At 37.7% G+C, this 27,598-nt stretch overlaps 1 long non-coding RNA gene across 1 annotated transcript in view; it reads left to right on the plus strand.

Moving 5' to 3' along the window:
• LOC140713258 (uncharacterized) overlaps window positions 1-27,598 on the plus strand; it is a 57,800-nt gene that overhangs the window by 19,823 nt on the left and 10,379 nt on the right. Inside the window, exon 4 of the long non-coding RNA XR_012095149.1 lies at window positions 10,142-10,206. This is a non-coding gene — a long non-coding RNA (uncharacterized lncRNA). The remainder of the gene's footprint in view (window positions 1-10,141; window positions 10,207-27,598) is intronic.

Raw genomic sequence — 27,598 nt, forward strand, 5'->3', positions numbered from 1 at the left:
ATTATTTTTTGAGACAGGTCTGTCTCTATCACTCAGGTTGGAGTTCATTGGTGCAATCATGGCTCACTGCAGCCTCCACCACCCAGGCCCAAGCTGAACCTCCCACTTCAGCTTCTCCAGTAGCTGGGCCTGTAGGGACACACCTCTACGTCCAGCTAATTTGATGGTATTTTTTGTAGAGGCAGTGTTTCACCATGTTGTCCAGGCTGGTCTCAAACTCCTGAGCTCAAGCTATCTGCCCACCTAGGCTTCTCAAAGTGCTGGGATTACAGCCATAAGCCACTACACCTGGCCCACGCTGCAATGATTTTTCAAAAAACATACAGGTCACTCTCATTTTTCCTTTAACCTACTCACATATCCAGACTCCTCACCCTTTCCAAGATGGACTCCTTTGTCCATCTTTTGAAATATGGTTTCAGGGCTGGACATGGTGGCTCATGCCTGTAATCCCAGCACTTTGAAAGGCTGAGGAGGGAGGATGCTTGGGCTCAGGAGTTCAAGACCAACCTGAGCAACATAGGGAGACCCTATCTCTACAAAAAATTTAAAAAATTAGCTGGACATGGTGGCATGCATCTGTAGTTCCAGCTGCTTAGGAGGCTGAGGTGGGAGGATTGCTTGGGCCTGGGAGGTCCTGGCTGCAGTGAGCCGTGGTTGTACCACTGTACTCCAACCTAGGCAAGAGAGTAAGACCCTGTCTCAGAAAAATAAAATAAATAAAATATGTTTTCAGATATAGGAACAATATTCCAAGGCAGTCTGAGCAGAATTGAAACAAAGTGAGAAGGACAGAGTGGGTTGATCAGATACAGAGAAAACAGATAGAGGAAGTTTCTTGTAATGTCTGTAACAAATTACCACAAAGTGGCTGGTTTAAAACAACAAAAACCTATTCTCTCACAGTTCTGGAGAAATCTGAAATCAACGTGTCAGAAGAGTTGGTTTTTCTGGACGCTCTGAAGGAGAACTCATCTTGTATTTCTTCTCTAGTTTTTGGTGTTGTAGGCAATTGTTAGAGTTCCTTGTTATATATGCATTGTTCTAATCTTGCTTCCATCTCTAGACTACATTTTTCTTTGTGCCTCTCTGTATCCTTTTTTTTTTTTTTTTTTTTTTTTTGTCTCTTATAAGGGCACTCTCGTTGGACTTAGGGCCTACCTTAATCCAGTATTATCTCATCTTGATCCCTAACTAATTACATTGGCGATAACCCTTTTTCCAAGTACAATCATGTTCTGAGGTTCCAGGTGGACATTAATTGGAGGCAGACACTATGAAATCTACTAAAAGGAGGAAGAGACTTTGAGAACCCCATGTGTACTTGATGCCTATGATGATATCCAGACAGTGGGCAACATAAAAATAGAAAAACTGATTATCTCATTTGAAATGGACAAATGTTTTTGTGTTATGAAGACAAAAAAATAAAAAGAGAATAATTGGAGATATGTATTTATTTAGCAGAGTGATTTTTACTAGTAGAGCTGATACAATCCCAAACAAAGAAGGACTTAATTCACAACATGGCAAGTTTCAGTGAGGCTCCCAACATTCCACTGGAAAGTCACTAGATAATCACAGAGCATGGAGGTGGGCCAAAATGAAACAGAGGAAGTGTAATAACTGAACATATGGAAGCAATGTAGTGATTCTATTAAGAACTGACAGATAAAGGCCATGGGGATTGCAAATCCATCACCTAGTTTTCAGTGATATATAAAGAACAGAGACCTAAAACACTGTTCATTTATATGTGATGTTTTCGCCCTCATCTAAATTTCCTGAAGACCTTGGCTAATGGTACAGAATGTCAATGAGAATTGAATGTGTGATCTCAGAAAATTCAGTGAATTTAGGGACTGAAGAAGAGGAAAACTGATGCTCAAGGTACTAATTGATTAGGGTATCAAGCAGTTGAAAATATTGTGAACAGATCTTGCCAAGAGGATCCATTATAAATTGGGGTCCAGACAATACATAAAGGTGTATTGTCATTCTCAACTATAAAGAATAAGAAAAACAGAAAGTAAATATTCTTACAGAGAATAGCAGAGCATTAAGATTCATTTGCATTTTAAGTCCATTTTATTTTGCGAATGTATTTAATATTTAGAGGTCTGTTATACTAATATTATGTATTAAATTTTTTCATTTCTACACACAGTTAACTAAAGAGCTTTTCCTTAAAAAGCTGTGTAAAAATATTTTTAAATAAGGTTTCTTTTGTTAAAAAAAAAAACTTAGCTTGCCAATGGAAGAAAAAAATGAACTCAATAGATATGTATCTTATGCGAGGTAGCTGGTGGAGGGAAAGAAGTGTTAGTAGTTATAACAGAAGTGCTAAGAATCATGGTCTAATGGGGGACTGAGTTTTATTGGACTCTGTACTTCCTCATCATGGAGCTAGCTAAGCTCAAGGTTGACCTGAGCTTTTCTAGAGAGGTGGCATTGCAATAAAATGCAAACCATTCAAGCATAGGATGACAGTGAGAGGTGGAGCACCGGCATCAAAATAATCCATTTCTTCTTTAGCTTTACTTCAAATTGATGTTATACAACTAGAGTTCAGTGAAAACAACATGACAGATTAGAAAGAGCTCACAAGAAACAACATGTTCTTAATTTTATTTATAAATCTGCCCCATGACATGTTTGTGTTCTATATAGCTAGAAAAGATATAAGAATTCCTTCCTTATCCCCAAATGAAAAGTTACTAGAGTACCCCATCCTTCAACAGCTGCTCCTTCAATGACCACTTCTTATGCCCATGCTATGACTTGTTCATCAGCAGCATAAGCATCACACAAATCTAAGGGATGCTTCAAGATTACTCAGGTCAAAAGCTATTATCTCCCTGAAAAGGAATACAGGTTTGCAATCTTGATATTTCCAGAAATGAATTAACTATTTTCTTACATCCACTAAACACAACCAAAGCATTGTGGTATTTTTCTTAAAAGTATAAAAGTATATCATTTATGTGTAATAATTTATATTAAATTGCCACCCCCAAGTCTGGCCCAAAAGCCAGAAAAGTAGTCTTCTGATCCTTAGAATCTGCCATAGCATTAAAACATATTAAAGATGCAACTGATGCTTCAGAACATGTGCATGAATAACAGAGTGAAAAACTGTGAACTCAAAGCAAATTTAGTGACTGGCTCAAAATAGGGAATAAATCAAGAGCAAAGCAGATTTGCATGTCCTGTTAACCCAGAGTTACCTGCAGATGGAAAGGTTGTTTCCTACTACTTTCTATGCTCTTGAGATGATCACTCATTGATCTAAAAGTATCCAGACTTCCCAGAATATTCAGCATCTCCAGCATATAAAAGCAAAATGACTACATTTGGTTATGTATTCACTCACTCCATAATAAAAAGTGGACCTCTCATATCTGTTAGAGACTGTGTTAGTTTCTTTGATTGCAGCAAAGAGTAAATGAGAAATAACACCTAGCCTTACAGAGCTTATTCTTTTATCTAATCATTCAATACATGTTCACCAAGTACACACCAAGAACCATTATGGGTTCTTGGGATCTGACAGTGAGCAAAACAAAAATCCCTGCATCTTGGAGTTTACATTTCTTTGGAGGATAATAAACAATGGGCATATCATAAATATGTCAATTGTACAGTATATTCAAATGAGGTAAGTGCTATGAAGAAAGAAAAGCAGATCAGAGTAAGGGGGTCTGGTAGAGTTAGTGCCCAGTAAGGGAGTAGAGCAGTGTTAGTTGCAATTTCAAGTCAGAGTAGACTTCATGGTATAGGGAGATTTAAGCAAACACTTGGAAAAAGTGAGAAAGTTTATCCTGTAGCTGTTGGGAACATGAGGATTCCAGGCAAAGAAAATAACCAGCACAAAGAACTAAAGGCAAAAGCATGCTTGGTGTTTAGGATGAAGGGCAGAGTTCCGCTAACTAACTTGCATATAAAGAGGAAGAGAAATGTGTACTTTACCTGGATGCATTGGCCATTTCTCCTGAACTATTTTAGATATATGTAAAATTCACTTATTTTAGAATAAAGTTCACTTATTTCATATTTTATTGGAGAATATGTAATTAATACAGTATACTACTACCATCTAAAACCTCTATTTCTTGAGTTTTAACATATCCGTTTATCAATGCAGTTAGAAAAAAACAAAAATGTTTGGCTATTAATAGTAACATATTGTACTTTCTAGTATTCTTTTTAGTAATTTTCATTGTTAGCCATACAGGTAAACATCTAATACCCTTTCTTTACATGGCAATGTTCAAGGCATTTGGATTCAGCTATAAAAGCAATTCTTCACCCTTAATGTTAACCTAGACAGGAATTGACACCAAAACAGTGTATTCACCAAGACTTTATTAATTAACAGATGTGATGTAGTGAGGCATTTTTGTCACCCACCAGACAATGAATACTTTACACACATGGTGATTTAACATAAAGTTGATTCATGTTAGAACCCAGTTCCTCTTTCAGTAACATGTAAATTTATAGCAGTATGTCTGATTCTTCAGTGAAAAGAATATTTTAAGGAAAGAAAATGGATTTGCTAACACATCTATATTTTCCATGTTGGACATGTTTCACTGCTGTTTATAAAATACTCAGTCCTAAGGATGGCAATTAAACCTTGAAATTATGGCAAAACAAGCAAACAGACTATCAAGGAAAAATAAAGATTTACACTTAAATTTCTTCACTTTTATCATCAGGAAAACCTAGACCTTGGGCCTCTTTTGTACTAAGAAATTTCACAAGAATATGATTTCAGTATCCTGGAAATAAATTAGTCATTAGGATTCTACTGTTTTCTTTTAGAATTAAAGCAGTGAGAACTGAGAACTTTGCTTTAATATTGCATTGTGGCTCAGCAGAGTCTAAACCTTCAGGGAAAAATGAATTCCAACTGTCTGTCATCCACTTTTTCACTACAGAATGGAAGGTAGAAGGGACATGTCTTTAAAGCCAGAGCTGATGGCTCCCTGCGAGCACCTGTGTGGAAGGCAGCTCTCGCAGGGTGGTGGCACACTCCCAACATCTGCTCCTTTCATTGAATTTAGCTGTAAATTGAAATTCCATTGCAATGTTTTTAGAACCAGTTGAAGTAAGGAGACTGTCAGAAATCCTCTTTAAACTCACCCTTATCCAAACAGGAAACTGACCCTTGGCCCCTGGACGTAACAGTACACCAGTGGAAATTTCATTATCCCCGTTTCAGCTGAACTAAGTGAAAATTAATTGTGTAATTATCTGGATGAGCGCATGTGTAAAATTTTACAATGTGCCAGTTAGATTAAGTAACGTGTTAGTGGCATGGTTTAGTGCAGAGTCAAAGCTGTCCTATAAAAATGGAATAAAAAAATCTAACAAGGTTGGAAGAAAAAAAAAACATATGTCAGAACAAATACTTAACATGAGAAGGTAAGGTTAGGCTTAATTCTATAACCTGATGAAAATCTTACCCTCCTAAACCATAGGTAAATCTGGCAGGGTTGGAAAGGGTGTGTGTGTGTATGCGTGCGTGTGTGTGAACTCACTGGGACATTTGTGTAAAGGACTTCTCCATTTACTGTAATTTAAAATGAAACCATTATTAAAAGATTTAACTTCCTGACTATTGTATTTTGTATTTTTTTTTTGTACGTAATTTTACTTTACCAACTACATTAGAAAGTGTAGGCTGTATTCAGTAGATGGGATTATTTGTCTCAGGTATGCTTTGTTCACCTGTTCAGTGAAAGGCTCTGACTTTTATTCTGGATTTAATTCTTCAAATGATAAAATAAATGCTTCATCCTGACTTAAGATTATTTCATTAAAATATTTAGATGAGTATGAACTGATTTTAACAACAAATGCATGGGGATTTTCCTTCTGAAGTCTTACTTACTTTGATAAAGATGCTAAAGTACATTTTTCCCCTGAGATTTTGGCCTTACCCTGCCCCCACAAATATTGCATTATGGAGACTATTTCCATTTGAAAGTCTCTGGAATGTTTAGGTAGCAGAATTTCTGGATGGAAAGTATGATTTGGGGTGATGCTTTTTGAAAGCAAGGATCGTCTTTAAATAACATATGAGTAGTGTGTAATCTTAGCCATTCTGAATGTCAGATTTCACAATGTCAGTGCTATCTTGGCAAATCCAGACACTAATTTATGTATCTTGCCAATAAAACGGATCTCCTGTTTTTCTCATTTCTTATACTATATGTTGTCTCTTTAAAGGTATGTTTATGCTAAAAGTCCATTGAGATTTTTCTTCCACCATCCTCCTCAAAAATGAAAACTCCACTAGACAAAAATAGTAACATTCTCAAAGAAAATGCATTCAAAAAAATGTTTTAACTTTTTTTTAACTTGGATTACTGTAATTCTATTAGATGTTTGTATTGGGTTACTAGTGCTTTAAGAGGTTGTTAGTACTTTAAGAAGCTATAAAGAATATGTCTATATTTAGTGGAAAATATTGTAGTATATATAAGCATGATTAAAAGAAAGAAAGCACCAATGTGATTTATAGAACAGCAGGGCAGTCAAAGGACATTAAAAATAATCGAGACCATTCAAAGGGAAAGGCAAAACTTCAGGTCAAAGAGCATTAGCCTCAACATGAAAATGAAACTGTGGTATTAAACCTACATTTTACCGTAGATGAATTATCAGGAAGGTGTTGGAACAGTCCTTTTCTTTTTAAATAAGACACAATGCCCTCTTCACCAGTTTGAAAGTGTCAGGAGTTGGGGGAGGGGCATTTGTTTGTCAAACCTTAGAGAACAAAATGGATACCAGGAGGTGGCCGTGCAGACTCCATGTGCAGCCCTCCAGATTCCAGAGCAGTGCTTGCATTTCAGAATGTATCACATCAGGCATGACTTGCCCCTTCTTGGAAGAAACTGTTGGTTTCTAAAGCCAGGCCTGTGCCTTTCAGGAAATGGTAAAAATCAGGAGAATCTAGTCAGACATTTTTTTTTTAATAAAGCATTTTACGGTTGTTACTGTCCCAACTTTATATGAATAAAATTTTAAAAATTTAATCCAGATTTAAATTTATAACTATAGTTTATATGAACACTTTTTAATAATTATTGTTTTTACATATTTCTCCTTTTTGAATCATGTAAATCTGGAATTTGATTTCTAACACCGAACCACTTAACATTTTAAAATCATATTTTTATTTTAATTGACTCCGATTAAGACCATTGTTTCACTGTAGAATATTAGGACTGAAAGAGGCCTTAAAATCCTCCATGTTCATTCTACACGTAAGAAAACCAAACTCTACAAAGAATAACTTCTCCTCTAGGTCAGCACTGTCTTAACTAATCTGGGTTTTCTAGTCATCTAGCACTTCCCCAGGCCTCAATAGGATGATAAACAAATGTGTGATTATATAGGAAGTCAGATGCTAGGTGTAATATACAGGAGGAAGAGGCATAGGATTTAAAGCCAGGATGACCTGGATTTGAATCCTAGATCTGTGTCTTCTTCTGTGTGTGACTTTGGGTATGTAACTTAATCTCTCCAAATTTCAGAATCTCAGATTCTGTGTTGTGTCTACCTCACAAGTTAGTTGTGAACATCAAGTTACACAATCTGTATGGAGCTGCCTAGCACATAATGAAGAACTAATAAAATTCAAATATTTGAGGAACAAACTTTCAAAGTCAAGAAAGCAGTTTATTAAATTTATGGTAAAACGCATATAGAAAATCTTTGAGAGCTTTTCTATCAAGGAGGAAATCAAGTTAGCATAAATTTCCTTTTTAATAAGATTTATTATGCATATCCCATATAGAACATGTTTATTCAGTATGCAGGTAAATCTTTCATTTGAGCATTTGAAGAATAGTTGAAGAGAAAAAGAAATACTGAATAACCTAGGAGAAAAATGGGTGTGAATTTACATATATATTTATAATTATATATTTATTTATAAACATTTAGTGAACTTATATATAATTAACATATATATGAAACATGTACATATATGTTAATTTTATTGTGATTTATTATTTACACCCCATTTCCTTCCCAGATGAATTCAAAGTGGCAAGTTATATTTTTTCTTTCCTGTTTTTTGCCAAATGTTGATATATTTTGGAAGACCATTTAATAGATAAATTTCTCAAGCCAGATATTCTTGCAGAATTACAAGAAAACTTGGGAAACAAAGCTAAGCACCCGGTGCCAGGATATGAAAATACAGAGAACCTAGTCCATGTGTGTGAGAATCTGAACACTAGAGCTCTCTGTGAAAGAGGGAGAAAGAGATTCCTTTCCCTCACTTCAGTAATAAGAGTAAGGTTACAGGTTTGTTTCTTCTTTCTCATTGCTTCTAGAATTGATTAAATATTTTATTACAAATCTCAGCCAGAATTATTTAAGATGAGAGCTTAAGAAATGGAATAATAGAGTTTTTGAAACTGGTTTAAGGTTTAAAGTCAGCATTTAGTTTCTTCAAAAACACAAATTCATTCATTTGTCATATAGTTCATGAGTGCCAGAAATACAGCAGAAATAAAATCCAACCCCTAATTTTATGTAAATTCCATTCTACTGGTTAGAGACAGAGAAATAAATAAGCAAATACTATGTTAAATGTTGCATGCTATGAGGAAATTTAAGAAGAGGAAAGGTGACGGAGGCAGGGAGAGTGCAACGTTATGAAGGGTGGTCAGAGAAGCACTTGTTTATAAGCTATCCAGTGGACAAATTCAACCTTATTCTTACAGCTTACACCTCACAAACTTCTAGTATGTACTGTTTAAGGGTGTACTAGAAAGTATATTTACTTTGTTAGTTTTTAGTTGTCATTATAGCTTCTAAGTAGGAAATACTTGGGTTCTTCATTTCCATTAAGTTGAGGGAACATGAAGTCAATAAGCCTATGATGTGTGAAAGATACTACCTGTATTTTAGCCAAAAGTAGAATCCCATGAAATGATCCAAAACAGGAAGAAGTAGAGGGGGAGATATTCCATTGAAAAAAGAAATGAAACTGGGAGATGTAAAATAATACAGTTACCAAAGCTAAAAATAAACGAGAATATCTGATCTTAAAAAACATATTTTCTTGGAGAACAGAAATCTAAGACAGCAAAGGGAATTCTTTTCCTTACTGTCCCACTTTTATCCCAAAGATCTGAGGAAGCCAAATGAAAATTTCCTGGCATCCTGGGGCAATAAAATAATCTTGGTCTTCTTGTGAAACCACATTAGTATGGAGAGGGAACAGAGGCCTTTTGAGTGTTCCTAAGTGCTGTGTAAGCTGCATTTTTCTCCAGGAACTCAAAGCTTTGTTTATTTGCAAAGAATTGTGCTACCAAGGCATGGAGGCCTCAGTGGCCCAGGTGACATACTCAGATCTGAACATTTACCAATTAAGAAGCTCTCAATTAAATGCTGTTCAAGAGCCCAGGGAGACACATCAAAGGTTACTATTGGTTTCTTTAGATATGTTGGCGAAAAAGAAACTGGCATTTATTTGGTGAAGGTAGACCCAAAAGAAACTGTCCTCAGCAAGCTATAGCTTAACGAAGCCCTGGATGATTTGAGTCATCTCTTCCCTTCACCTTTGCTAGCTTCAAGCACTTTAATGGCAGAAAACTTGATAAAAAGTACTTGAGTTACTCACTTTCCCATTCAAAAAGACTTTAAAATTTAAGTGACTGCAATTGTGAGTGTGTGTGTGTGTGTGTGTGTGTGTGTGTGTAAGAGAGAGAAAGAGAGAGACAGAGAGAGATAGATGGGACTGATTGGCCAACAGTAGAACATTTGTGGAGGAAGAAGAGTTCATTTTATTTTATAACTGCCCCATAGCAAAATGCTATTTCTTATCCTAATGCTATAACATGAAGTCGCCAGTTGCAGGAAGTGTATGGATTACTTACCTCCTCAGAAGCATAGATGTAAATACACACATAATCACTGGGGCTGCTTAGAGTTTGGTCTGTTTTATTTGGGGCCTGAGTTACCCATCCCCATTTTTTTCCAAGCCATGATATTGGAATTCAAGCTTGAACTAATGTTTTCCTGGTGGATTTAGTGCTTAGTAAAAGAGCTATATTGACAGCACACAGCGAGAATTTCTGTTTATAAGAAAAATAAATTTGTGCTCTCTCTCCAGTTCCACTCCTCAAAATTACTCCTGAAGGGATAAGGACACCAGGACATGCCACTGGACCACTGAAGGTAAGGGCTCTAGGGAGGGAAGATTAGATGCAGCCCCAAGTCAACTCACTTGCTTATTGTTAAACACAACTGAAATGCCACCTTCTCCCACTTGTCACTTCTTTCCCTGGTCTCCTGCTTATAACTTGTCTGTAACATGCCACCTATGGTAGCTTTGCCTTTTTTCAGAATACCTGAAGGTAGTTCAAGGCACTGCATATTCCAGGAAGGGAATGGCCACCATCTTTCCTAGATTTTGACCACAGTTGTGATTTTAAACATTTGCCCTGTGTCATACTGTGTCCCAGCCTTGGTTGAGAAAACCTAGTCACCGTAGTGTTATGTTGTTAACCTGAGTCTCCCCACTGAATCCAGTTGTACTTCAAACTCTCCTGACTTCGCTCATGGTTCTGACCTCTCCCCACAGCCAGCAGGTGCCTCCTAGAGTGATTCTAGTCCCTTTATTGTCATTCCCCCTGAGTTTCTGCTTCTTCATTTTCAAGAGCTGGCTTTCTCACTTCCTGGTTAACCTGCTAGGATTGCTTCTCCAACTCTACCTATATCATTTATTTCAAGATTGCATTTTCTTTATCTGCTAGTTTCTCTTATTGAAATCCGTCCAATAACAAAATTCAAGTTTGTAAGTAGCCACTGTAAGATCACTAATTGTTCTAGAAAGAAAAATAACATTTAAAGCAGGAGGTGAGAAGCAGGCTTTCTTAATGATTATGATGTCTACCCATTTCCAAACATTCCCAAGGGATAGTAAGGAATCTTGGAGAACTCTCTGTTCCATCCTTGGCCTACTCTCCTCACTCTCCTCCTGTTCCCTGAGGGATTATATCCACTCTCATGATTTTAATCAGACTTATTTATATGCTAGAATTAATAAAATATCTACATCTCTAGTCAAGACCTTTCCCTGGAACTCTGGATGAACATATGCAACCAAATACCTACTGGATATTGTCATGCAGATTCTCAATATTAACATATCTAAAACTGAATTCAACTTCTTCCCCTTTCAAAGAACATTTCCTGTAATAGAAGTAGTAAATAATTCTATAGTACTTTCTATGTATCAGGCATGATTCAACGCAGTTTCCACACATTTACTCATTGGATCCTCACAGCAATCTTAAGAAGTACATATTATTATTATCACCATCCTATGAAGAAACAATGGCACAGAAGTTAAGTAACCTTCCCAAATGCAGACAGTTAGCAGTGGCAAAGCTGAGATTTGAATTCGAGCTGCCTGGTTCCAGAGGTCATGCTTTTAACCATTGTGCTATTTCACTCTCACACCAGTTAACCTGTCACCAGGACTGGACATCTAGGAATCAGCTGTCACTCTCCTTTCACCTCTTCATCTAAGCAAGCTTGTGTTTCTCTATTCCATCCCTCTCCTCTCAGATACAGTGCTCCATTTTTGCAAACCATTCTTTGCAAAACGGAAAGTCATTCTTAAAGGACTCCCCAACACAGAGAGGACTGTGTCTGACAATGCCCTGCTCCTTAGCTTTACCCCTTCCCTTCTCTAGCTGGAACAAGAGGCTCTAGCAATGCTCAATCACTTCCCATTCCTTTAAACACAATGCCGTGCTTTTCCTATGGATTTTCTCATGCTGTCCTCCTGCCTGAAATGCTCTTCCCTTTTCCAAGCACCCTCCTCCTAATTCCTGTTCATTTGAAAGCTTCAGTTCAGTGTCCTTTTGCCAGTAAGTCTTCCCTAATATCTCTACCACCACCATTTACCCTCCAAGTGGATTGGTTCCTCCATCCTTCTCATGTGCTTTGTGGTACATCTTTTGACCTTTGTTTTTCTTTTCTTTTCTTTCCTTTTTTTCTTTTTTCTTTTTTTTTTTTGATAAGGTCTTGCTCTGTTGCCCAGGCTGGAGTGTAGGGGTACGATCTTGGCCCATGGCTGCCTTGAACTCCTTGATTCCATCATCTGGAATCAATTATTTCTATTTCATTATTCATTCTGTTCATTTCTCTGCCCCCTCCCAGCAGAACTATTTGTTCTCTGAGGTCTGTGACTGCACTCGATGAATCTGAAATTCTCTAGCACCTAGTTTGGTAACTGGAGAACAATATAAAATGGATACATTTTTCATGGGTGAGTAGACATAAAGAATGATTGAAAATAGAGTGTCATATGGTGTTTATGCACTAAATATGCATATGTATAAGGAAAAGAAGGGTCAAGACATGCATGGGTCATTTAGCGTGTATTTATGAAACTTCTGATTTGCACCCAGTCTTGGTAATTTGCAGTGATGGACAATGTGACAAACAATTGTAATGAAAATAGGATCATTCCAAATAAAAGCCAAAATATCATTTCATAAGTGGGTTTGCTGAGCCCAAGTCACTCTCCAGCTGTGTCAGTCATCTCCTTGGGCAGTGTCATGAATTCTCTTGAGTCTCTAGAGTTGCAGGTCATACCAGAAAAGAAGGGCCTCTGCCGTTTGCTACAGGAGGGCTTCCCTCTGAAGGCAGGTGAGAAGCCTCAAGGTCTGGCTGCCCTGATGCTGTTCTTACAGAGTCTCTGGTTGGCAGGTGTGCTGAACTGGACTTCTCTCTATATGAAGCTCAGAAGCAAAAGTGGCTTAGAGACAAAAATAAATAAAGGTCAAAGTCAACTTAGACTTTTCATCATGCTAATGATGTATCCCAGATTACAGGATATGAGCTTAGCTCATCAGAGTGCTGCTTTGAGGTATGACCAAAAGCATAACATTCCTCGGAGCTTTCTGCATGTAATAATTAGTCATCCATTTAAACATCTTTTGAGAATCCATAGATGCCAGTCATTGTGCCACATTCTGGAATTGAAAAGAAAAATAAGAAATACATTTTGCCTTCATGAAGCTTAGAGTTTGGTGAGTGAGACAGACAAGAAAAGGCATCCAAAAGAATAGTTCACGGGATAAAATAACTTTTTAAAGAAAAAAAAAAGAAAAGGCATAGTTATTTGAAATCACATGGGGGATGGGTTATGGGGGAGCAAAAGGCTTTGTGATGGCATGTGAGGAGGTTCCCTAATACAGAGTAAGGGAGTGAGAGGGAGAAACAAGGATCCTCCCACTTCCCCTATATGTCTTGCCCTCTCAAAACAAGATTGAGAATGACTAGGCTGAGGACTTGCAATTTATCTTCCCACAATTGGTAAGCCATTGAGCCAGCATAGGTGTGATGTTGGGCTATGAATGATGGCATGAATGCTCCCTGGTATTAGAAAGTTCCAGTAGAGTGCGACAAATTTCCATCATTTGTGAATACCATGGAAAATTGCAGGGGGTTAAGTCACTTCATCACTAGCCCCAGAACATCTACCTGCTAGGTGAGAGGAAGCCCTAGCAGCCAGACATGCAGAATGGACCCTCCCTTGCTTAGTGAAGACTGAAAAACTGAGAAACAGCCTCAGCCAGATGTCTCACCCTAGAAGACAGAGTAGGTGAGGCCTCATTTCCAGTCCCCAAAGAACAACAGATATCCCCTACAAAAAAGCCAGCAGCTCAATGTCCAACCCAGAGAGACTAAGAGAGTGGAAAGGCTAAAGTCTGAGGCAGGACCTCAAAGTATAGGCTTAAAGTGAAAATAGAAACAGGCATGGCCAAGGCAAGTTCCTAGATCAATCACTATAAAGACTGAGGATATTGTGCTACCTACCATATGCCAAGAAAAATGGTACAAAGTGAGTCTTTCGTTCGCCCAAACCCCACCCCAAAACATAAAGTATAGGTAAAAATAGTAGAATTGCCAACACAACTTGAAGCCCTTTAGCCACCATCCCTCTTCCAAAGAAAGTATGAACCCAAAGTCCCTTCTATTTATAAGGTAACCATGTGTCCTTTGTCGTGGGGCAGTCTTGGTTTACAACTGTCTCCTGGAAAACTTATTAATATCATCTTCTTTCATTCTCAAAAGAGTTCTGATATGGGCTATAAATTATCACCATATATGAAAATTCTGGAGCCCCAATTGTGGCAGGAACTGGGCTCAACACATTTCTTTCTTCCGCTATGATATTTGATCTCACTATTTTCATCTCTATGTTTACAGATGAGAACTTGAGGCTTAGGCAGTTTAAAGAGCTTTCCCAAAATCATAGAGTCATTGAATGGAAATAATGGGAATTGACCTCAAATCTATCTGAGGCTAAAATTTGAGCTACAATTATCTATATTTCTTCAGTGAAACACCACTCCTTTGGCAAGAGCACGAAAAGTTGCATCCAGTATTAAACTAATGAAGAAATTCCATGAGGAATTGTCAGACAAAAATCACTGTGTACTTACTGTATTCCAAATAACCATGTTTTAATGTATTTGAATTGGGTCTCAAGGACAACTGCTTTGACAATAGAAAGAAGCTAGCATGAGGGATTGTGTTTCAGGAAGAGGAAACATGGGTGAGAATGAATATGGCTGATAAAGAACTTATAGACGTTTAGTGAAATGAAAATAAGGATGTTCGGGTTTGGAGAATAAGCAGAGAGTAACCATTGAGGGACTTGACTAAAGACTTGGACTTCACCCTTCATGAACTAGGGATTCCTTGAAGGCTCCTACCCAGGGAAAAATATAAGATAAGCATCCCAGAGGCTGGTGGGGGATGGGATTATAGGGGATTAAACTGAAGGCACTAAACTGTTCATGAAGGTCAAAACTAAAGCAGTAACAGTGGAGATGGAGAAGAATGGTGTGGTTTGACAGTTTCTCAACAGACACACAACAATGGGCATATCCCAGTAACAAAATGGGTGAGGGAGGAGTGACATAGATGGAGAGAACAAGAATGATGCTCAGTCCCATTAGTGCTTCCCAGACTTCCCACTGCAGACAAATACATCAGATTTTCCAGGCAAGAGCCTGGTAGTCTGATTATATAACAAGGGCTGGGGTGGTACTTATCATCTGGGAAGTTGGGAAAACACTGGACAAAATGGATAAGATTCCCTTAATACAGCCAAGGATAGAAGAGAAGGAAGAACTTTCAGTAAAAAGATAATAAATTCACTTTGGAAATAACACTTTAGATCCAAGATAACTGAGTTTTTCAGTGTTAGAAACTAAGGAGAGGGCCATGCTTGAAACTTTAGATTTAGGGGATTATTCACAGATACATGATAATGGAAGTCATGCCTAGGGATGAAGTTACTCTGGGACCAGATAGTATGATAAAAGGAAACAAGGACAAAAGTTCAAACAACAGTAACAGTTAAAGAACAGATGTGGGAGGAAGAATCAATCTGAGAGAGAAAGAGATTTTAGAAGTCAGAACTAAGAGGGGGTAATGTCAGAAGCTAAAGAAATGTGCTTTTCAATGAAAAGGGAGTAATCACCAGTATCAAATGTCACAAAGATTAGGAATTTAAATTATCCCTTGAAATTGGCACTTGGAAAATCATTTGTAGCCTTTCCAAGGCAGCTAGATTACAATGAAATGAAAAGTAAATGGGAATGAGAAAGTGGAGACAAGTAGCATTTGCTATATTTTCTATGGTCTTGGTGGAGAACAGAAGAAATAAGGAGTGAGAGGATGATATGTTCAGAGGGATTTGGGGGTCAAGAGAGACTGCTTTTTTCTGGTCTGTCAGGAGTTGTCAAGGAAGCAAGGGATAGAAACCCATACAGAAGAGAAAGAACAGGAAACCATGGCTAGAAGCCCACAGACCTAGTAGATATTATTTTGTGTTTAAAGACACATAATTATGTTTGAGGGCCAAGGGAAAGGAATCAGTGAGAAATGAGATGGTTAGCATGTGAGGAAAAACTGATAAAAAATAGATGAATGGCTATTACTTGATATCTGATAAGTAATAGATGAATGATAAGAATTGATAAGTAATAGATGAATGGCTATGAGGACAAGAATAAGACTATAGTATAGATAAGGTTTTAAAAGGAGGAATGCATTTTTTCTCTAAGAGCAGAGGAAAGAATAGATGAAATTAAGGACTTTCTGTTGAAGAAAAAAATATTTAAAGAACATATGCCTAGTGATGACCTGGTCCCAGTACAGTAGAAAATCAGGTCAGCCATTGAGAGGAAGAGGTAGGTATTGAATCAAGAGTCTATGATGATAGCTCCAGTAAGAAACCTCTGGAAGACTGGCAAATTGTCAGTTTGAACCTCTTGGTTCAAAATCCTCTCCTTGCTCTATCCACCAAGCCCATATTATAATCCATATCCAGTACTAACAAACCTCCACCTCCCACACTGAAAGCTCCATCTTAAATCTGACTTCAAAAAGTTTATAAAGATTTTAACTTTGGCCAGGCACAGTGTCTCACACCTGTAATCCCAGCACTTTGGGAGGCTGAGGTGGGTGGATCACTTGAGGTCAGAGTTTGAGACCAGCCTGGCCAACACGGCAAAACACCGTCTCTACTAAAAATACAAAAATTAGCCAGGCATCATGACAGGCGCCTGTAATCCCAGCTACTCAGTGGGCTGAGTTAGGAGAATTGCTTGAACCCAGGAGGTGGAGATTGCAGTGGGCTGATGTCATGCCACTGCACTCCAGCCTGGGTGACAGAGGGAAACTCCGTCTCCTCTTTGAGATGCTAGTGAGCCTTAGAAAGTGCTATCCTAACATGGTTAGCAATAAACTAAGCTTTCTCTTCTCCACTGAGAGTTCTGGTAACATTCTTGGGAGCCAGCCAGCATTCAATTATTATTTCTATCATAAATGAACAGAAGATACTTAGACTTTCCTTAGTGACTAGAGACCAGCCATTGATGTGATAATTGGTTTTCTAAAGATAGATTTTCAGAAATGGGAATGCTGAATAGTTTAGGATTCTTGATTAAATATATACATCTTACATATGAGAAAACTGAGACTCAACAAATGCGAATGATATGGTACAAAGAGATGAACAAATGGAAACCTGAAATGGGACCCCACAGCACTTCTCTATAACCAAGGAAGCTGCTTTCTCTTCTCTTTGCTGCTGGCTTTCTGCTACTCTGCTCACTAAACGGTAGTTTCTATTAGCAAGCCCACCTACTAGCAGCCCTGCTTCTACTCCATTAGGGATGTCGCTCTCCTTAAAAGACAGGCATGGGTGAGTCAGGGAGAGTCCTCTACCAAGAGGGGCAGTGCTTAGGGCTGACAGTTAAAACTGAAATATGTCAAAGATGGCAGGAAGAGTTCTAAACTCAAGCCAATGAAGGCTGTCCAAATGAAGCTCTCCATCTCCAGAGTCCTTTTTCCCAAAAAAAAAAAATTCTCTGCTGAATATTTTTCCATTTCTTTGCCTTTTTGCCTTTCTTGAAAATAGCTCACCTCTCCTATTACCAATTAAAGTGCTGCTTTTGCTCATATTGTTAGCCTAACCAATGACAGTGTTATGAGCACAATATTTGTTTCATTTCTTTCACTCTTCAGGAAAATTTAGTTGCTTTCTTGTTTTTGGACTACAAAGACACATTTTTTTCCTTTTTTAATTTTACTTTAAGTTTGGGGATATGTGTACAGAATGTGCAGGTTTGTTACATAGCTATATGTGTGCCATGGTAGTTTGTTGCACCTGTCAACCCATCATCTATGTTTTAAGCCCCACATGCATTAGGTATTTGTCCTAATGCTCTCCCTCCCCTTGGCCCCCACCCCCGACAGGCCGTGGCGTCCATGTGTTCTCATTATTCAACTCTCACTTATGAGTAAGAACAAGTTGTGTTTGGTTTTCTGTTCCTGTGTTAGTTTGCTGAGAATGATGGCTTCTGGCTTCATCCATGTCCCTGCAAAGGACACGAACTCATTATTTTTTATGGCTGCATAGTATTCCATGGTGTATATGTGCCACATTTGCTTTATCTAGTCTATCATTGATGGGCATTTGGGTTGGTTCCAAGTCTTTGCTATTGAAAATAGTGCCACAATAAACACAATAAACATTTCCTGATTTTGTAATGATGGCGAGTGATGATGGGCATTTTTTCATGTGTCTGTTGGCTGTATGAATGTCTTTTGACATTGTGTCTTTGTGTCTTTATAGCAGAATGATTCATAATCCCTTGGGTATATACCCAGTAATGGGATTACTGGGTCAAATGGTATTACTAGTTCTGGATCCTTGAGGAATCTCCACACTGTCTTCCACAATGATTGAACTAATTTACACTCCCAACAATAGTGTAAAAGCGTTCCTATTTTTCCACATCCTCTCCAACATCTGTTGTTTCCTCACTTTTTAATGATCGCCATTCTAACTGGTGTGAGATGGTATCTCATTGTGGTTTTGATTTGCATTTCTCTAATGATCAATGATGATGAGCTTTTTTACATGCTTCTTGGCCACATAAATATCTTCTTTTAAGAAGTGTACAAAGACACATTTTTATCATTTGCTCTGCTTCTTGGATTTTTATTTCCTTATTTGCTATTATTTAGGAAATCTGTAACTACCTAAAGCTTGTTTTAATTTCTAAATAAAATAGTTACTTGTCTCTCTGTCTCATAGTGACGAACACATAGTCGGTATTCAGTAAATGCATCTTGGATCAGAAAAGACATTTTCTTTTGCCGGATATATACATATATACACACACATACATACACACACATATGTACATATATACATATATATTAACCCTTGACCTATATAATCCATGCAACCAGATTGATAAATGCTATAAGTGTAACTACCAATGACTACTAATAGCAATGTACAATGACAGAAAATCACAAGTGTAACTACCAATGACTACTAATAGCAACGTACAATGACAGAAAATTACTCTGTGTAAGCCATTGTTCTAAGATATTAACCTGGGTTAACTGATTTAATCCTTAAATCAACCCTGTAGGGGAGGGACTGTTAGTAGCCTCTTTTTCAGAAAGGGAACATGAGACACAGAAAGGTTGAATAATTTGTCCAAAACGAAGCAACTAAAAAGTGGCAGGACTAGGATTTGAACCTAGACTGTCTGCTTTCAGTCTCTTAACCACTACACTAAGGGACCACTACTATTTTATGTGATTTGAAATGTAAGAATAAAAACAAATTATATGATTAAATTTAGAATTAATAGTTATTTTTTGAATACATTTGTTCATGTAACTTTTCACAAACACATGGCCATTTTCTATGCAACAACTTTTAAAGAAAGATTGTATAATTCTGATAAATGAGAGATAAACCAATAATTTTTAAATTCCATGAAGTATTTTGTGTAAACCTATCTTGTTTGCACAAATGAATCAAAGTTCTTTCTTTAGCTTTGACTAAACTTGGCTTTCAGGATGATATACAAAGAAAGAATGTGATTTATCCTCCCAATTGTAGAAACTTAAAAGAAAGTAGGATTCCAAACATTAATGACAGTGGCAGAAAAATTAGGAAATGAATATCTTTGCATTTCTAAAGAAAAGAATGCCCAACCCAGGAAAACTCCTGGGCTGCATTTCTCCTCAAATGTTGGGGTATATTTTCTCCACTGCCATCCTATTTCCACCTGGGAAAAGAGGAAAATCTTGGCAAGTGACTGTGAACATCCATTTTATTCTTCTTGAAGTAAAATACATCTTCTTTGTTCTTTAAGGCACTGCCTCTGTGCTTGTAATTCTTAACAATCCTTCCTTTACAGGGACTCTTAGTGGCATAGAAAATGGTTGCCAAGAATTCAAAACCCTCACAAGTCATAAGAAATTATATTTGAGTGAGAAACTGCTAGAATTGTTTTAAATCACCCAATTTCACATAGTTGAGATGTGAACAGGGGAACGGAGGTGAAATGTAAGCTTTTAAAGGAATGTTAACTGCTATCACCAGGGAAAGATACATACATACATATATCTCTGTGTGTGTGTATGTAGTGTATACACACACACACTCACACACAAACACACACACACTACTGTCGGTAAAAATATGGATATGTTCTCTAGGATATATGGGGAAAGCCAGATGGGAAAAATGATAGAACAGAAAACAAAAGGCCAGACAATACAAAATCTCTGTTTAATAAACACAGCTGGGATGCAGCTGAAGTTGAGAAGACAGGGAAGCTACCTTTCTACTCACAAAGAAAATCTGCTATTAGTAGAAGTAAAATTGAATGTTTGGTGAAATTGACATTTTCATGCCAAGAAATAGACATGATTATTTATTTCCAACAGCTTGTAGGATTTAGCATTAAAGAGAAATTGCAAGAATCAATGATTGCCTAAAGATAATGTCTACTGACTTGCATGGGCAGCACGTTGATATAAAAAGAGGAAACATGCAAACCTTTTGTAGTCATAAATGCATTCATAAAAGCAGCTATCAGAAATAACTCAATGCATTTGGGCATTTTAATGTATGCATAATATTCTTAAGAAGGATAAGAATTTTTAATTTCAAATATAAGATTTATTTTGCCTCTTTTTTTAACATTGGAAGATAAACCTTTATTTATTTGTTTATTTTATTATACTTTAAGTTCTAGGGTACATGTGCACAACATGCAGGTTTGTTACATATGTATACATGTGCCATGTTGGTGTGCTGCACCCATTAACTCGTCATTTACATTAGGTATATCTCCTAATGCTATCCCTTACCCCCGCCTCTCCCCACAATTGGAACTGGTGTGTGATGATCCCCTTCCTGTGTCCTAGGGATCTCATTGTTCAGTTCCCACCTATGAGTGAGAATATGCAGTATTTGGTTTTCTGTTCTTATGATAGTTTGCTGAGAATGATGGTTTCCAGCTGCATCCATGTCCCTACAAAGGGCACAAACTCATCCTTTTTTAATGTTGCATAGTATTCCATGGTGTATATGTGCCACATTTTCTTAATCCAGTCTGTCACTGATGGACATTTGGGTTGATTCCAAGTCTTTGCTATTGTGAATAGTGCCACAATAAACATACGTGTGCATGTGTCTTTATAGCAGCATGACTTATAATCCTTTGGGTATATCCCCAGTAGTGGGATGGCTGCTTCAAATGGTATTTCTAGTTCTAGATCCTTGAGGAACCACCACACTGTTTTCCACAATGGTTGAACTAGTTGACAGTCCCACCAACAGTGTAAAAGTGTTCCTATTTCTCCACATCTTCTCCAGCACGTGTTGTTTCCTGATTTTTTAATGATTGCCATTCTAACTGGTGTGAGATGGTATCTCATTGTGGTTTTGATTTGCATTTCTCTGATGGCGAGTGATGATGGGCATTTTTTCATGTGTCTGTTGGCTGTATGAATGTCTTCTTTTGAGAATTGTCTGTTCATATCCTTTGACCACTTTTTGACGGGGTTGTTTTTTTCTTGTAAATTTGTTTGAGTTCTTTATAGGTTCTGGATATTAGTCCTTTGTCAGATGAGTAGATTGCAAACATTTTCTCCCATTCTGTAGGTTGCCTGTTCACTCTGATAGTAGTTTCTATTGCTGTGCAGGAGCTCTTTAGTTTAATTCGATCCCATTTGTCAATTTAGGCTTTTGTTGCCGTTGCTTTTGGTGTTTTAGACATGAAGTCCTTGCCCATGCCTATGTCCTGAATGGTATTGCTTAGGATTTCTTCTAGGGTTTTTCTGGTTTTAGGTCTAACATTTAAGTCTCTAATCCATCCTGAATTAATTTTCGTATAAGGAGTAAGGAAAGGATCCAGTTTCAGCTTTCTACTTATGGCTAGCCAATTTTCCCAGCACCCTTTATTAAATAGGGAATCCTTTCCCCATTTCTTGTTTCTCTCAGGTTTGTCAAAGATCAGATGGCTGTAGATGTGTGGTATTATTTCTGAGGGTTCTGTTCTGTTCCATTGGTCTATATCTCTGTTTTGGTACCAGTACCATGCTGTTTTGGTTACTGTAGCCTTGTAGTGTAGTTTGAAGTCAGGTAGCATGATGCCTCCAGCTTTGTTCCTTTCGCTTAGAATTGTCTTGGCAATGCAGGGTCTTTTTTGGTTCCATATGAACTTTAAAGCGGTTTTTTCCAATTCTGTGAAGAAAGTCATTGGTAGCTTAATGGGAATGGCATTGAATCTATAAATTACCTTGGGCAGTATGGCCATTTTCACAATATTGATTCTTCCTATTCATGAGCGTGGTATGTTCTTCCATTTGTTTGTGTCCTCTTTTATTTCACTGAACAGTGGTTTGTAGTTCTCCTTGAAGAGGTCCTTTACATCCCTGGTAAGTTGGATTCCTAGGTATTTTATTCTCTTGAAGCAATTGTGAATGGGAGTTCATTCATGATTTGGCTCTCTGTTTGTCTGTTACTGGTGTCTAAGAATGCTTGTGATTTTTGCACATTGATTTTGTATCCTGAGACTTTGCTGAACTTGCTTATCAGCTTAAGGAGATTTTGGGCTGAGACAATGGGGTTTTTCTAAATATACAATCATGTCATCTGCAAACAGGGACAATTTGACTTCTTCCTTTCCTAACTGAATACCCTTTATTTCTTCCTCTTGCCTGATTGCCCTAGCCAGAACTTCCAACACTATGTTGAATAGGAGTGGTGAGAGAGGGCATCCCTGTCTTGTGCCAGTTTTCAAAAGGAATGCTTCCAGTTTTTGCCCATTCAGTATGATTTTGGCTCTGGGTTTGTCATAAATAGTTCTTATTATTTTGAGATACGTTCCATCAATACCAAATTTATTGAGAGTTTTTAGCATGAAGGGCTGTTGAATTTTGTCAAAGGCCTTTTCTGCATCTATTGAGATAATCATGTGGTTTTTGTCTTTGGTTCTGTTTATATGCTGGATTATGTTTATTGATTTGCATATGTTGAACCAGCCTTGCATCCCAGGGAAGAAACCCACTTGACCATGGTGGATAAGCTTTTTGATGTGCTGCTGGATTCGGTTTGCCAGTGTTTTATTGAGGATTTTTGCATTGATGTTCATCAGGGATATTGGTCTAAAATTCCCTTTTATTGTTATATCTCTGTCAGACTTTGGTATCAGGATGATGTTGGCCTCATAAAATGAGTTATGGAGGATTCCCTGTTTTTCTGTTGATTGGAATAGTTTCAGAAGGAATGGTACCAACTCCTCCTTGTACCTCTGGTAGAATTTGCTTGTGAATCCATCTGGTCCTGGACTGTTTTTGGTTGGTAGGCTATTAATTATGGCCTCAATTTCAGAGCCTGCTATTGGTCTATTCAGGGATTCAGCTTCTTCCTGGTTTAGTCTTGGGAGAGTGTAAGTATCCAGGAAATTATCCATTTCTTCTAGGTTTTCTAGTTTTATTGCATAGAGATGTTTATAGTATTCTCTGATGGTAGTTTGTATTTCTGTGGGGTCGGTGGTGATACCCCCTTTATCGTTTTTTATTGTGTCTATTTGGTTCTTCTCTCTTTTCTTCTTTATTAGTCTTGCTAGCAGTCTATCAACTTTGTTGATCCTTTCAAAAAACCAGCTCCTGGATTCATTGGTTTTTTTGGAGGGTTTTTTGTGTCTCTATCTCCTTCAATTCTCCTCTGATCTTAGTTATTTCTTGCATTCTGCTAGCTTTTGAATGTGTTTGCCCTTGCTTCTCTAGTTCTTTTAATTGTGATGTTAGGGTGTCAATTTTAGATCTTTCCTGCTTTCTCTTGTGGGCATTTAGTGCTATAAATTTCCCTCTACACACTGCTTTAAATGTGTCCCAGAGATTCTGGTATGTTGTATCTTTGTTCTCATTGGTTTGAAAGAACATCTTTATTTCTGCCTTCATTTCGTTATGTACCCAGTAGTTATTCAGGAGTGGGTTGTTCAGTTTCCATATAGTTGAGCGGTTTTGATTGAGTTTCTTAGTCCTGAGTTCTGGTTTGATCCGCAAATACTACCTTATCATGAAAATGCCCACTTTATAGAGTCAGACAGACTCTATCCTTAAATTGAGAGCAGGAAATAATGGAATTGTAGATTTTTTTAAGATAATAAGCTCCTATTTATTTTATATAGCAAACATTATTGAGCATCTACTATATATGAAACACTATGTAAATCCTTGGGTGGGATTCAAAGATTAATAAGGTACAGTCCCTGTCCTCAAGGGACTTATAATCTAGTGACAACATAAGGCATTGAGCAAGGTATGTGGAAGGGGGGTGAGGTTGGTAACTGGGAGCTAGGACAGTTTAATATTGAATATAGTAGTAACCAGCAACAGGATCCCAAATTAGTATTTTGCTGTGGTAGTAGCAGCTGATTTTATTTTGGTTTGGGTCATTGCAAATTCCTATCCCATGCCCAGTTTTTAAAACCACATCTGGGAAAATTGAAAATGAACAAACAAAAACAACAATAAAATAAAACATGTCACACATTGTTGGAGAGGGGGGTGCTAATAATAATTAAGGTGGAAATAAATGCCTCAGCCTAGGAGTCTGGAGATTGGGAAGTCAGCAGCCCATTTATGACTTCTGTTTAACTGTGAACAAGACACTTAACCTCTTTGCAACATAATATATCCATCTTTGAGACGATGCTAAAAATGTCTACTAATAGGGGTGCTAGGAAGACAATAGTGTTAACATTTGCTTATTTAATGAATGTTACTTGCTAAGTTTAAGTGGTCTACAATGCTCTACGTGCATCATCCTATGTTGTGTTCTTTGTGAAGGGAACTCCCTGAAATTGTGCAACTTAGCCAGTTGGGTAAAATGTCTTTCCAAAGATAGTAAGCTGGGATTTAAACCCAGCAGTCCTGGACGCTTGTGAATTCTCGGTCTTAAACACTAAGCAGCACTGTCTCTCTGAGGATAAAGAGGAGATGAAACAAGTAGAAATATCATACGTGATGAAAATACTGCAAGTGCTGAGATTACAGTACACTTACTTCCTTGCATTGTATAGCAGAGAAAAGTCATTCTCCAGGTAAATATTTTTTTTCAAGACTATCCATTATTTTTTGCAAGACTTAGTCCAATTTCTTTCAAGGATTAGTCCGTTCAAATCAGCAGTGCCTGGAGAAGACTCCTCATAACAAAAGCATTGAGAAGTCTCAACCGAATCATACTGTCTGAACCAATGATGCAGGGATATAATATCTCAGGTGGGATGGACATAATGGATTTTCCTGTTGATAGGACAGTGAAAAGATGTGCAGCTGGCTAGCTTATTAAGTGCACTAATTTATTTTAGCACATTCTTTATGCTTTGAAGTGATGTAATAAACAAACATATAGAATTCAATTGTAGCTGTTCCATTTTACTATCAACAAAGTTAGCTTTATGGGGTGGTTAGGGAAAATAATAGGCATTAATCTATGCATCCATCCACCATTCACTCAGAAAAAAAACATTTGTTGTATTGTAGGTTCTAGGGTTCAAAGATGATTGAGAAATGTTCCTGCCCTCAGATAGCTGGGAGGAGGGAGAGAGATAAATCAAAAGATAATTTACACTTTGTGGCAAGAACCAAAATAAAAGAAATAATTATGAGAGATAGGCCTGCAGGAGGCCAAACAACTGAACTAAAGGAGGAATAAAAGGCTTCATAGAAATGGAAGAATAGAGAATCATTCCATAGAATAGGATGAGTCATTTATTCACAACAGCAAAGACATGGAATCAACCTAAATGGCCATCAGTGACAGACTGGATTAAAAAAAAAAAAAAAAAAAACTGTGATACATATACAACATGGAATACTATGCAGCCATTAATGGAACAAGATCATATCTTTGCAGAGACATGAGTGTACCTGGAGACCATAATCCTTAGCAAACTAATGCAGGAACAGAAAACCAAATACCACATGTTCTCACTTATAAGTTGGAGCTAAATGATGAGAACACATGGGCACATAAAAGAGAACAACACACACCGGTACCTATTGGAGGATGGAGGGTAGCAGGAGGGAGAGGATCAGGAAAAATAACTAATGAGAACTAGGCTTAATACCTAGGTGATGAAATAATCTGTACAATATACCCCCATGAGACAAGCTTACCTATGTGACAAACCTGCACATGTACCCCTGAACATAAAATAAAAGATAAAAAAAAGAAACAATGATCTTTGATCTGGGCCTTAGAGGATGTGTACAGTCTATATAGACAGGCTATTCTTAATGGAAAATAAGCTTCCCTACCCTCAACACCCCTCCACCACACCAAATTAAGTACAGCAAAATGGCTTTATCTACATATTCTTTGAAAGGAAAAATAAAATCTACTCATTTTCTGTTGTGTTAAAAGAACAGTATATACTAGTTTTCGTTAGTTAATAAGACCATTAGCCAAGTCAGAGTAAATATGATACTCTGAGATTACGAAGCTGAACAAGCATCAGGAGATCTCATTTCATATCCCAGTCTGTGCCAGCTTATAATACAATCTTGGGCAATGCAAATTGATATAATGAGAAGAAAAAAAAAACTTTAAAAATCGCTGCTTGAACTGAATCACTAGAAGATATTCAGTATGACCATTGGTAAGAAGTGCTCTTTCAGTTTAGAAGGGAAGAAGGGAGGGAGGGTGAGAGGGAGGAAGAAAGGGGTAGAGACGGAGAAAAAAGAAGAGAATGAAGAATGGAGGGAGAGTGGGAGGGAGGGAGGAAGGGAAGAAACGAAGAAGGAAGGAAAGAAGGAAGGAAGGAAGGAAGGGAGGGAGGGAGGGGGGAGGGAATAATGAAGGGCAAGGCAAGGCAGGCCATGGTCTACACTTGCTGATGTTCTTATTGTTGGTCAGAGGAGGTTCCCTGGGTGGGGACTGAGAGGAAAGACAGGAAACAGAAAGGTAAATTATCCTTCATTTGGAAAGTCCTTCCTGGAGATTTGTAAGATCAGAGGTCCTGGAAATGTGGCAGAGGACTGACTCAGGAGAGAGAATGGTCCGTTTGAAGGGAGGATTGTGTAGGTAGTGGCGTGGAAGGACAGGGCGGGTTGCGAAAATAGTTAGTCATTTTGTGTTCATCTTTAAGTTGTTCCCTGTGGGGTGCTCTCTGTTGTGTTTGCTTGTGGTGCTTCTGAAGAATGGAGAAAGAGAATGATATCTGGTGTGAGTGAAAGCTGTGGCCCCTTAAGAGCAGAACCCACATCTGCTGTGACCACCTTCACATCCCAGTGCTGAGAATAACACTGGGCACATGTTGGGGCTTCAATATGGAAGAAAGAGCAAAAAGAGGATTTCTGAGAACGTTTCATATGTGTGAGTAATCATTAGTGTATCCATTGTGAAAACTAATCTCGTCGTGTCTATTAAATAAAATCACGTGCCCTAAGATCCAGCAATATCATTTCTGAGAAACTATATGCCAGAAATAAAATTACCAGTATGAAAGAATTTGTATACAGAAATGCTACCAGCAGCATTGTTGGGGGGTGGTCAAGAAATAAGGACAACCTAAATGTCCATCAAAAACATTTGATAGATAAGCAGACACATTCCAAAGCTCAGGCTCTGAAACCTGCCTTCTTGAACTTAATCTGGGTCCCACAACTTACTACAGTATGTGACATGAGTAGGTTATTTAAACTA

This window comes from Chlorocebus sabaeus, chromosome 13 (genome assembly GCF_047675955.1).
Source record: "Chlorocebus sabaeus isolate Y175 chromosome 13, mChlSab1.0.hap1, whole genome shotgun sequence".
Taxonomy (NCBI): Eukaryota; Metazoa; Chordata; class Mammalia; order Primates; family Cercopithecidae; genus Chlorocebus; species Chlorocebus sabaeus.